The 13,687-nt window shown below is 43.9% G+C and overlaps 1 long non-coding RNA gene across 1 annotated transcript in view; it reads left to right on the top strand.

Moving 5' to 3' along the window:
* Positions 1–384: 384 nt before the first annotated feature.
* Positions 385–13,687, top strand: part of LOC101902586 (uncharacterized) — a 28,699-nt gene continuing 15,396 nt past the window's right edge. Inside the window, exons 1-2 of the long non-coding RNA XR_003029444.2 lie at positions 385–995; positions 1,531–1,607. This is a non-coding gene — a long non-coding RNA (uncharacterized lncRNA). The remainder of the gene's footprint in view (positions 996–1,530; positions 1,608–13,687) is intronic.

Below are 13,687 nucleotides of genomic sequence, written 5' to 3'. Positions count from 1 at the left end.
CTTGCAGTCCAAGGGACTCTCAAGAGTCTTCTCCAACACCACAGTTCAAAAGCATCAGTTCCTCGGCGTTCAGCCTTCTTCACAGTCCAACTCTCACATCCATACATGACCACAGGAAAAACCATAGCCTTGACTAGACGGACCTTTGTTGGCAAAGTAATAGGACGTGACAAAAACTGGTTAGAATCAACTGGGCCAGGATGGCGGAAGATTTGACTTCCAGTGGACCTTGTTGTTGTTGTTTAGTCACTAAGTTCTGTCTGACTCTTTGCAACCCCAGAAACTGCAGCACACCAGGCTTCCTCTCCTTCACTGTGTTCTAGAATTTGCTCAAATTCTTGTCCATTGAGTCAGTGATGCTATCCAACCATTGCATCCCTTTTCCTCCTGCCCTCAGTCTTTCCCAGCATCAGGGTCTTTTCCTGATCAGAGTCAGCTCTTCGCATCAGGTGGCCAAAGTATTAGAGCGTCAGCTTCAGCATCAGTCCTTCCAATGAATATTCAGGGTTGATTTCCTTTAGAATTGACTGGTTTGATCTCCATGCTGTCCAAAGGATTCTCAAGAGTTTTCTCTAGCAGCACAACTCAAAAGCATCAATTCGTCAAAGAAAGCACTCAGCCTTCTTTATGGTCCATCTCTCACATCCATGATCTTGAGCCTCTTTATATCCTCATTGTAATACATTAGCATCTGAATGACCCACCCACAGGTGACAGTCCTGAGCTAACCATAAAAGGCCAAAAAGTGGGTGGTGGCCCAATTCTGCAAATCCCCACCCCTTCCGCCCAGATAGCTGGACTACTCCTCCCACTCATTAGCCTATGAAATTACCCACCTTTATAAAAACTGACAACCCCATACCCTGGTACCTCTCGCCCACACTTTGTGGAGTCTTTCTCTCTAAATAAATCCACTTCTTGCCTATCAGTCTCTCACTGCATTATTTCTGTGATGAGACATCAAGAACCTGAGCTTTGTTAAGGCCTGAGACCAGGTGAGTGATTGTAATTAAAAGATCATGGGTTCAAGCCCTAGTCTGGGTTCCATGGTTTCACGTGCGCCCAGTTCCTCCTGTGAGATGGGCCGAGTTTGGAACGCATCACAGAAGGTTCTCGTACCGGCGGCACAGGAGGCTGCTGAAGGTCTCCTTCCTATAATCTGAGACTAGGGCATCGGGATGTGGCACGTGGGGGTGCGCCCTGGAGCGAAACCTGTCCTTGCTCTGGCCAGAGGAGCCTTGTGAAACCGTACGCTCACACTGAGACTCAAACCCAATCACACCTCAGATGGGACTTGAACCCAGCCAAAACTCAGACTGGGACTCGAACCCACTGTCTTTTAACTGAAATTGCACTCCTGGTTTCGGGACTTAAAGAACGGGAGTTTTGTTTCATGTTGGAGTCTCCCCTATGGACCAGACTTTTTTTTTCCAAGGAGTCTTCTTCCAGGCTTATTTTTTAAATCTAATTATACAGTATATGAACACTGTATATAGTTATTTTACAGTTATTTTTATAAATGATTTACAGAAAATCCCTATGATCAAGACCAACAATGTGCTTTCCCTTCTCTCCAGACCTGGTCCAGGTACTGCCAAAAAGATAAGGTAAGCTTTGATTCATTTTTCTGTAAAGGATGTCATGTTGTTCCTATTTCAGTAAGTCAAACTTTTGTTTTAGAGACAATTTTAAATGAAATTGGAAAATAGCAAGAAATTCCTTGTAATGTTACAATGAAAACTAATGCAACTTTTTCTTCTACATATCTTGCAAATTTGTAATCATAGTATCTGTGTGATTTTGTAGCCTTTTCATTTAGCACATTGTTTGTAGATTTTTAGCAAGAAATGTCAATGCTTAAGATTGTTCTTTTCCAGACTCTTACTGTTTCCAAAATGATAAAAGAATAATTAGAGTGACTAGATATTAACTAAATGTATTCACAATTATTATCAGGAGTGTATTCAGTACTGTAAGCCAGGTTTTGTTTTAGGATGTAGCAGTGAACAAAACAGACAAGGATCCCAGTCTTCACAGAGCTTACTTTCTAAAGGTGAAAGGCAGAAAATAGGCAAAATAAATAAGAAAATTAGATGGTGCGTTAGATAGTTTGTGAGAAGGACACATGTACTATTAAAAAAGGTAAAGCTGGAAAGGAAGACAGGGAGGGCTGAAGCTGCCAGGAAATACATAGCATTTAGAAGGGGACTTTTGGGTGAAGATTTGAAGGTTACAAGAGTGAGCCAAGAGGATGACTTGGGGTAAAAATGTTCCAGGCCTCTGCTAGCAAATACAAAGATTTGGGGGTGTGGAAACATGTAAAAGGCTGGGCTGACTGCAATAAAGTGAGAAAAGTGTAAAGAAGATAACAGCAGAGATGGTGGGACCAGATTGTATACAACTTCATAGGTCCTACAAGGACTTTGAGTCTGACTCTAAACAGGGAGTCTACAACCATACAGCCCTGAACGCGCCTGATCTCGTCTGGCCTCAGAAGCTAAGCGGGTTTGGGACCTGGTTAGTACTTTTGGAGGCTTCCCTGGTGGCTCAGACAGTAAAGAATCTGCCTGCAGTGCAGGAGACCTAGGTTCAATCCCTGGGTCAGGAAGATCCTCTGGAGAAGGGAATAGTTACCCACTCCAGTACTCTTGCCTGGAGAATTCCACGGACAAAAGCAGACTACAGTCCACGGGGTCGCAAAGAGTCTGACATGGCTGAGCAACTAACACTTTCACTTTTCACTGAGCTGGGAAGTACTGGAGAGTTTGGGGCAGAAGAGTATAATAATATGACCTTTATGCTGCTGCTGCTGCTGCTGCTAAGTCACTTCAGTCGTGTCCTACTCTGTCTGACCCCATAGACGGCAGCCCACCAGGCTCCGCCATCCCTGGGATTCTCTAGGCAAGAAAATAGGCTTACCCTGGGTGCTATGTTAAGAATAGACTTGGAGGGACTTCCCTGGTGGTGTAATGGATAAGAATCCACCTGCCAATGCAGGGGACGTGGGTTCGATCCCTGGTCAAGGAAGATCCCACATGCTGCAGAGCAACTAAGCCCCTGGACCACAACCACTGATCCCGAGCTCTAGAACCCGCAAGCCGCAACTACTGAGCCCATGTGCCTAGGGCCTGTGCTCCGCAACGAGAGAAGCTATTGCAGTAAGAAGCCAGCACACCATACCTAGAGGAAGCCCGTGTGCAGCAAATGAGGACCTAGCACAGCAAAAAGAAAATTAAAAAAAAAATTTTTTTAAGTAGACTTGGGGATAAAAAAAAAAAAAAAAAAAGAATAGGCTTGAGGAGAATAAAAATGAAAGCAGGGACACCAAGAAGCTATTTCATTAGTCCAGGTAAGAGCTGACCGTGACATGAACCAGTGTGGCTATAGTGAAGGTGGTAAGTGGTCAGATTCCAGGTGTATTTTGAAGGAAGGGCTGATGTAATTTGCTAATGGGTGACTCCAAGGGCTTTGGCCTGAGCAGGTAGCAGTGTGGAGTTGCCATTACTTGAGACAGAGAAAACCTGGGAAAAAGCAGGTTTAGGGAGGGAAATGAAGAGTTCAGTGTGGGTCATGTGAGGCTTAAGATGTCTATTAGATGTCCAAGAGGAGTAGTCCACCAGGCAGCTGAGTATAGAAATGTAGAGATCAGAGGAGAGGAAGGAGCTCAAGATGTAAATTTGGAAGGAAGTATTTAAAGCAGAGGTAGTAAGTGTAGGCAGAAGAGATGAATGATTCTGGCTTAAGGCACAAGGTTCAGAGGTCAGGGAAATGCATTCATTCATTTAACCTTCACGACAAAACCCTCTGAGGAAATTACTATGATTGTCACTATCTGGGGGTGGTTGTTTAGTCGCTCAGTTGCGTCCCAAACTTTTGTGGCCCCATGAACTGTAGCCCACTAGGCTCCTCTGTCCTGGGATTTCCCAGGCAAGAATACTGGAGTGGGTTACCATTTCCTTCTCCAGGGGATCTTCCTGACCCAGGGATTGAACCCGTAAAGTCTGTGTCTCCTGCATTGCAGGTAGATTCTTTACCACTGAGCCACCAAGGAAGCCCTGTCATCATTTTACAAGTGATGAAATTCAGGCATAAAGAGATGAAACAACTTGGCAAAAGTCACATAGCCAACAACAAGCAGCAGTACTGGGATTTGAACCAGCCAGTCTGGTTCTAAGTACCATGCACTTAACTTCTAGGTTATGTGGGTGGGCTCTAGTCAGGAGCACAGGTGGAGAAATTGAGGCTTGGGCTAAGTAATTTGCTAATTGGTGACAGCTGGGATAGGAAATCTCTCATTGACTCTTTGCTTTGAGAGATCTCAGCCTTTTTAAAATCATCCTGCCATGGTGGTGGTTTAGTCACTAAGGTGTGTCTGATTCTTGCAACTCCATGGACTGTAACCCACCAGGCTCCTCTGTTCATGGGATTTCCCAGGCAGGAATACTGGAATGGGTTGTCATTTCCTCTCCCAGGGAATCTTCCCAACCCAGGAATCAAACCAGGGTCTCCTGCATTGCAGGCAGATTCTTCACTGATCGAGCTACAAGGCAAGCCCCAACATTTCTCAAGTTAAAGCCCTTAAACAACGGGCTTTCCTCCTCTCACACAAACATCTTTTGACTTGTTACTGTGCTTGGAAAAATGGGATGCCAGGTATAGCTGCCAAGGCAGCCTTGGACCCTGAGACCCTTCCCCTCCCCTCTCTTCCAATCAGGAGGCCCATGGTTGGATATGGTTCCAAATTCCTAAAGCTCAGGTCTTCAGGTGATTCCTACAGAATGGTTCTGTGTGGCTATTAGCAAGTTGCTTCCCTTCCCAGCCTCAGTTTCCCCTTCAGTAAACAAGAGGACTGGGTCAGGACAGTGGTTCCCAAGCTGGCTCCATACCTGATTCACCCACCTGGGGACGGTTCAGAGTCTGTATTGCCCACAACAGACCTATTGAATAAGACTCTTCTGGGGTGAGGCCCAGCCAGGAACTTGATGGTTCTGACACATCTCTGGTTAGGATGCCCTGGGTGAGATGATCTTGAAGGCCTCTTCTCAGCTCTGTGTGCTGATCTTGGATTGAGCTTCTCTGATGTCTCTCAGGCCAAGAGCAAGGTGGACCTCTGAGTAGAGGTCAAGAACTTGAGTTCTTATGCTCGTCAGGCCCATAATTCAGCTCAAACAGGACCTCCCTCTGGACCTCAGTTTCCCCATCAGCAAGCATAGTTTATTGAGGGCAGGGCATAGGATTGCCCCAGAGTCATTCACCCAGCAGGTATTCATTGAGCACCTACTGGACTCTCTACAATTTGCTGGGTCTGAGTCTAAATCACACAGAAGGGTAATATCACAAGAGGTGCGTGTGGGAGGGTGGCAGCTGCCAGGCAACTGGTCCCAGTTACCTAGACTTCCAGGCATGGATGCCATACATCCTTTTTTAGCATAAGTGTGATGGTCCCTTCTCCCTAGACCCTACCTTCCTGACCCTGGCAGCTCCAGTTGGTCTCCACAGCAACAAGCAAGCCTGGCAGACTCTGGGAAGGAAGAATATGCAAAACTGGCCAAATAAAAAATCATTAGCTTTTCTAGAGAATCACAGTAACAGGTTCTAAAACATTGGATTAAATAATCCCGTTCCAAATAGCACAACCACAATCTCAGTGATCAGCGTGCAGGCCCCAGCACCATAGCAGCATCACCCCAGAGCTTGCTAGAAATGCAGAATCCTAGGCTCTGCCCTGGGCCTGCTGACTCAGAGTCTGCTTTTCAAGATTCCCAGGTGATGGTATGCACATCAGAGTTTGAGAAGCACTAAACTAAAAATAAAATCACCTCAGAAAACCCCCTGACAAGAAATATGCGCGAGACCAGCATGAAGACAAGCACGTGACTTCCCTGACAGACAGCACGTAGCACATTCCTGGATGGGGCGACTCAGCGGTGTGAAGACGTCTGTTCTTACCACCACAGAATGTGTCAAAGTGATTTGTGAAATTCATGTGAAAGAATAAAGGGCCAAGAATAGCACTTTTTTTTTTTTTAAGAAAATAAAAATAATGAGATGAGATTTGCCCTGTCAGAGAGAAATGGGTGATAAGTAAGAATTCAGGTTCTGGAGGAAGCAGACCAGATATTGAATCTGGCTCTACCACTTCCTTGAGTTTCCTTCCTTGAGCAAACTTCAGGAGATAGTGGAGGACAGAGAAGCCTGGCATGCTGCAGTCCATGAGGTTGCAAAGGTCAGACACAACTTAGCGACTGAACAACTACAACTTCTACCACTTCCTGGACATGTCCCTGTTGTGGCATGGTGTCCCGCCAAAATTCACATGTCGAAGCCTTAACCCCCAGTGTGACTGCACTCAGAAAGAGACCTGTCTGTCTGTCTCCCTCCATGCCTGAGAATGAAGGAGAGGTCATAAGAGAACACAGCAAGAAGCAGGTCATCAGCAAGCCAGGGGGAGAGTCCTCACCAGAAACCAAACTCCGTCAGAACCTGGATCCTAGATTCTCCAGCTTCAAGAACTGTGAGAAAATTAATTTCTGTTGCTTAAGCCACCCAAATTGCAGTGCTTTGTTGTAGCAGCCTGAATGGACTAATATAGTCACCTTTGGAAAGATTTCTAACATTCTGTAGCCTCAATATCCTTATCTAGGAGAGTGGGGAGAAGAATACCATTTAGAGTATTGTTTTTGTTTTTTTAACTTTTTGTCACAGTGTAAAGAATTCACCTGCCAATGCAGGAGATGCAAGAGACATGCTGTGATCCCTGGATCTGAAAGATCCCCTGGAGGAGGAAATGGAAACCCACTCCAGTATTCTTACCTGGGAAATCCCATGGACAGAGGAGCCTGGAGAGCTACAGTCCATGGGCAAAGAGTCTGGCATGACTGAGCACACGTCAATTAACAATGTTGTGATAGTTTCAGGTAGACAGCAAAGGGACTCAGCCATACACAGTACAGGTATCCATTCTCTACAAACTTATAATATTGAGTATCAGCTGGATGCAAAGCACTTAGCACAATGCTTAGCCCTTAACAGCTGTTCAATGAACAAGTACAATGATAACAACTGTGCCACTGGAGCAAGAATTCAGAGAAAGACCAGTGGAACAGAATAGACAGCTAAAAACATACTTCAGTATTTATATAAGCTCTGGGAGTGAGAAGAAGGACTATATTTTTATTCATGGTTGTTTCATTTCCCCCACGCAGTATAGGTATCACACATACTAGGTGCTAAAAATATTTTGTTGAATGCCTGAACTAGAATTTAGCACATACTAAAGGAGGACTCATGTTAATATTAATGGTGAAAGAAATTGAATGATCAGATCAGATCAGATCAGTCGCTCAGTCACGTCCAACTCTGCGACCCCATGAATCACAGCACGCTGGGCCTCCCTGTCCATCACCAACTCCCAGAGTTCACTGAGACTCACGTCCATTGAGTCAGTGATGCCATCCAGCCATCTCATCCTCTGTCGTCCCCTTCTCCTCCTGCCCCCGATCCCTCCCAGCATCAGAGTCTTTGCCAATGAGTCAACTCTTCGCATGAGGTGGCCAAAGTACTGGAGTTTCAGCTTTAGCATCATTCCTTCCAAAGAAATCCCAGGGCCGATCTCCTTCAGAATGGACTGGTGGGATCTCCTTGCAGTCCAAGGGACTCTCAAGAGTCTTCTCCAACACCACAGTTCAAAAGCATCAATTCTTCGGCGCTCAGCCTTCTTCACAGTCCAGCTCTCACATCCATACATGACCATGGGAAAAACCATGGCCTTGACTAGACGAACCTTTGTTGGCAAAGTAACGTCTCTGCTTTTGAATATGCTATCTAGGTTGGTCATAACTTTCTTTCCAAGGAGTAAGCGTCTTTTAATTTCATGGCTGCAGTCACCATCTGTAGTGATTTTGGAGCCCAAAAAAATAAAGTCTGACACTGTTTCCACTGTTTCCCCATCTATTTCCCATGAAGTGATGGGACCGGATGCCATGATCTTTGTTTTCTGAATGTTGAGCTTTAAGCCAACTTTTTCACTCTCCTCTTTCACTTTCATCAAGAGGCTTTGTAGTTCCTCTTCAGTTTCTGCCATAAGGGTGGTGGTATCTGCATATCTGAGATTATTGATATTTCTCCTGGCAATCTTGATTCCAGCTTGTGTTTCTTCCAGTCCAGCGTTTCTCATGATGTACTCTGCTTATAAGTTAGATAAACAGGGTGACAATATACAGCCTTGACGAACTCCTTTTCCTATTGAATGATATTTGAATTGAATGATAGATCATATCATTACAGTTTATAAAGAAGCTTTCAAACCATGACCCACAGTAAGAAATACGTGAGACATCTCAGCCAAGTAAATACACTCATAAATATAAATTCATAATTAAAGCAACAGATCATAAAGCATATTTATCCTTATTATGTCAGATGGGCTCTGATCTGTTCTATCCTGTCCAATTCTAATCCTAGTCTACCCTATTAGAAAGAAAATTCTTGTCCCTACCCAGTAAGCTGACCTCACTATACTTATGAGTAGCCATCAACAGTTTGAAGAATACTACCTTATAAGATTAATTTCCAGTTTGAAAAAGGAAAAGAAATTATAGCTAAATAATACAAAGTTTTGAAGTGATAAATGACTTGAGAATTAAAAATCGTTGAGATAGGTAGGGACTTCCCTGGTGGTCCAGAGGGTAAGACTCCAATCTCCCAATACATGGGGCCCAGGTTGGATCCTTGGTCGGGGAACTAGATCCCACATGCCACAACTAAGACCAGTGCAGCCAAATACATAAACATAAATATTAAAAAATAAAAGATATAACAAGGGCTTCCCTGGTGGCTCACGGGGAGAGAATCCACCTGTCAATGCAGGAGACACGGGTACAACCCCTGGGTCAGAAAGATCCCACATGTCTCGGAGCAACTAAGCCCCTGCACCTCAACTCTTGAGCCTGTGCTCTAGAGCCCAAGCTCTGCAACAAGGAAGTCACCACAAAGAGAAGCTCGTATACTCTGATGAAGAGTAGCCCCTGTTCGCTGCAACTACAGAAAAGCCCACGCAGCAATGAAGACCCAGCACAGCCAAAAATAAATACATTATTTTAAAAAAGAAAAACGATATAAGGAATTTACAGTAGGTCCTTGTTGGTTATCCATTTTAAATATAACAGTGTGTGCATGACAATCCCAAACTCCCTAACTATCCCTCCCCTTGCCCTGGACAACCATAAATTTGTTCTCTAAGTCTTTGAATCTCTTTCTGTTTTGTAAGTAAGTTCATTTGTATCATTTCTTTTTAGATTTCACACATAAGGGATGTCATAATATATTTTTCCTTCTCTCACTGTAAACTCTTTTTTTTTTTGGAAAGAAAATGATGGGAAAAATGTCATAGAGGCAAATGTTAACAGGTTTGACTATTTAAGCCTTTTAAAACATCAATCAGAGGGATTTCATGGGGAAGAGGCAGCTGTGACTGAAACAGGACATGTCTGTGAAGGGAGGGAAAGAGGCTATTTAATCTTGACGCTTCCTTCTTCCTCAAACTCACCTGTTAGATTCGGCCTCAGTCTGTGGCCTCAGCTCCCTCCCTGCAGCCTCATCTTACTCCTGCCATCATTATCTCTCACCTGAGCTGCCGGCTCCACCTCCTAACTGGTCTCCCCACTTCCACTCTGCACCCCACAATCCTTTCTCCTCACAGCAGCGAGAGTGAGACTTTTAAAGTATAAGCGAAGTCTCACACTTCTTAATACTCTTGATGTACAATCCAAACTCCTGGATGTGGCCTGGCCGCTGCCCATCTCCCGCCTCATATACAGGTGCTCCCCATTCTCCTCCCTGCACACTCCCCTCTCAACTCTGGCCTGTTCCATCTGAACTCAGTACTCTTCCCTCTACTCCCTTCTCCCCTGGTTTCTCATCCCCCGTTCCTCAGCCTGGGTCACCTGCACCCAAACACAAGCAGCTCCCTCTCTCATAGTGTGTTTTTCCCCCCGAATGTATAAATATTTGCTATCTGTTTTCTCCTTTCTTTACTGCTCAACTCCCCTGAATAGTCTAAGCTCCTTGAGCAGGGACCACTCAGTCTTCTTGTCTACAGCAGCTTTGATACACAGCACAGTGAACTTCCTGATGTTCAAGCTGGTTTTAGAAAGGGCAGAGGAACCAGAGATCAAACTGCCAACATCCACTGGATCATGGAAAAAGCAAGAGAGTTCCAGAAAAACATCTATTTCTGCTTTATTGACTATGCCAAAGCCTTTGACTGTGTGGATCACAAGAAACTGTGGAAAATTCTGAAAGAGATGGGAATACCAGACCACCTGATCTGCCTCTTGAGAAATTTGTATGCAGGTCAGGAAGCAACAGTTAGAACTGGACATGGAACAACAGACTGGTTCCAAATAGGAAAAGGAGTTCGTCAAGGCTGTATATTGTCACCCTGTTTATTTAACTTATATGCAGAGTACATCATGAGAAACACTGGACTGGAAGAAACACAAGCTGGAATCAAGATTGCCAGGAGAAATCTCAATAACCTCAGATATGCAGATGATACCACCCTTATGGCAGAAAGTGAAGAGGAACTACAAAGCCTCTTGATGAAAGTGAAAGAGGAGAGTGAAAAAGTTGGCTTAAAGCTCAACATTCAGAAAACAAAGATCATGGCATCCGGTCCCCTCACTTCATGGGAAATAGATGGGGAAACAGTGGAAACAGTGTCAGACTTTATTTTTTTGGGCTCCAAAATCACTACAGATGGTGACTGCAGCCATGAAATTAAAAGACGCTTACTCCTTGGAAGGAAAGTTATGACCAACCTAGATAGCATATTCAAAAGCAGAGACATTAATTTGCCAACAAAGGTTCGTCTAGTCAAGGCTATGGTTTTTCCCGTGGTCATGTATGGATGTGAGAGCTGGACTGTGAAGAAGGCTGAGCGCCGAAGAATTGATGCTTTTGAACTGTGGTGTTGGAGAAGACTCTTGAGAGTCCCTTGGACTGCAAGGAGATCCCATCAGTCCATTCTGAAGGAGATCGGCCCTGGGATTTCTTTGGAAGGAATGATGCTAAAGCTGAAACTCCAGTACTTTGGCCACCTCATGCGAAGAGTTGACTCATTGGCAAAGACTCTGATGCTGGGAGGGATCGGGGGCAGGAGGAGAAGGGGACGACAGAGGATGAGATGGCTGGATGGCATCACTGACTCGATGTACGTGAGTCTCAGTGAACTCCGGGAGTTGGTGATGGATAGGGAGGCCTGGCGTGCTGTGATTCAGGAGGTGGCAAAGAGTCAGACACGACTGAGCGACTGATCTGAATCTCTGACAGTGTCTGGCCTATAGTAAATGGTCAATAAACAGTCACTGAGTGTAATGCATGCAAAGACAAGAGCAAGGGGGGCTCCAACTTTGGGCCTGCACTTTAGAGGCCCCTGCTGTGGCCCTCCCATTCTCTGCCCCTCCCTATAGGAAGCAGAGAATATGTGTCCACCAGGCTTCTCCCCTCAAGTCCATGTACCTGGGATCCTAGAATTTCTTTCGCAATGCCCCTCACCCTCCTCCATGGCCTTCAAGGGCCTCTTTCCTGGGCCCATCATCCCAAGGACAGGTTGGCTCATCTATGTGTGCATCCCTAGGCGTGAAGTTTGGGTGTGTAGTAGAACCTAGATGTGCTGGCTGAGGTGGTCACAAGCATGTCCCTGAGACCCTGTGCAGGATGGGGTGGAGGTGTGGGGTTAGAAGAGCTAGAGGCCAGCCCTGCCTCCACCTCTGCATTCTGGAGAGAAGCTCTAAGTCCAGGAATACTAAATTAGAGCCAGGACCTCCTGGTTGTTCTGAAGGTATATTTCTCAAGGTATGAGGATAGAGTATATGTATGTACATACATATTTAAATGTATTTTATTGAAGTACACTTCATTTACAATGTTGTTTCTGCTATATAGCAAAGTGATCCACACATACACACACAGATATAAATATATATATATACTTTCATTTATTTATTTTTAATCGAAGGATAATTGCTTTACAGTATTGTGTTGGTTTCTGCCAAACATCAGGAATCAGCCATAGGTATTCATATTCTTTGGAGAAGGCAATGGCACCCCACTCCAGTACTCTTGCCTGGAAAATCCTATGGACGGAGGAGCCTGGTAGGCTGCAGTCCGTGGGGTCGATAAGAGTCGGACACGACTGAGCGACTTCACTTTCACTTTTCACTTTCATGCATTGGAGAAGGCAATGGCACCCCACTCCAGTACTCTTGCCTGGAGAATCCCAGGGACGGGGGAGCCTGGTGGGCTGCCGTCTGTGGGGTCATACAGAGTTGGACACGACTGAAGTGACTTAGCTTAGCTTGGCTTAGGCATATTCTTTTTCACGTTCTTTTCCATTATGGTTTATCACGGGATATTGAATATAGTTCCCTGTGCTATACACTAGGACCTTGTTGTTTATTCATTCTATACATAATAGTTTGCATCTACTAACCTCAAACTTCCAAACCATCACTCCCCACCCGCCATGCCTTGGCAATCATGTTTGTTCTCTTTGTCTGTGAGTCTGTTTCCGTTTCATAGATAAGCTCATTTTTGTCATATTTTAGATTCTACATGTAAGTGATACCATATGGTGTTTGTCTTCCTCTTTCTGACTTTCTTCACTTAGTGTGATAATCTCTAGGCACAGAGGATAGACTATATTTTATTGAATAAGTCTCTTAGCTTGACTTATGACGTCTACTTATTTATTTAATTTTCTTTTCAAATGATAATTTTATTTTTTAATTGAAGTATAGTTAATTTACAATGTTTTATTAGTTTCAAGTATACAGAAAAGTGATTCAGTTATATATATAAAACTGAATATATATATGAATATATATAAAACTGAATATATATGTATATATATAAAACTGAATATATTTATATATATATAACTGAATCACTTTTCTGTACACTTGAAACTAATAAACATTGTAAATTAACTATACTTCAATTAAAAATAAAAATAAAAAATAAAATTATAGGAATAATTTGAAAAGAAAAATAAATAAAAGTGTGTGTGTATATATATATATAAAACTGAAAAGTGAAAAGTGCTAGTCACTCAGTTGTGTCTGACTCTTTGCTACCTCATGGACTGTAGCCTGCCAGGCTCCTCTGTCCATGAGATTCTCTAGGAAAGTATACTGGAGTGTATAGCCATTCCCTTCTCCAGGGGATCTTCCCAACCCAAGGGTCAAACCCAGGTCTCCCACATTGCAGGCAGATTCTTTGCTGTCTGAGCCACTAGGGAAGCCCCATACATAAAACTATATATATATAAAAATAACCATACATATATAACTATATATATAAGAATATATGTTAAAAAAAGAATATGTATTATTCTTTTTCAGATTCTTTTCCATTATAGGTTAATACACAATATTGAATACAGTTCATTTCCCTGTATTGACTGATAACTTAATTCAGTTCCCTGTATTGACTTATAACTTTTAAATGTTAGATATATGGTCTATGGACGTCCATTTGCACTTCTGCCCCAGGCCTGGCTGGGTCAGGCACAGGCATGGCTGAATGCATGGACAGCGACTTCTTGGGGCTGAGCTCTCCTTCTGTGGTTAGTGAGTGGGGACACACACAGACCCGGTGCTGGAGCTCCATTGAAACTTGACTCTCA

The sequence above is a fragment of the Bos taurus genome, chromosome 15 (genome assembly GCF_002263795.3).
Source record: "Bos taurus isolate L1 Dominette 01449 registration number 42190680 breed Hereford chromosome 15, ARS-UCD2.0, whole genome shotgun sequence".
Classification (NCBI taxonomy): Eukaryota; Metazoa; Chordata; class Mammalia; order Artiodactyla; family Bovidae; genus Bos; species Bos taurus.
Note: the sequence above shows the minus strand (reverse complement) of the source record. Positions and strands in the feature narration are given on the sequence as shown.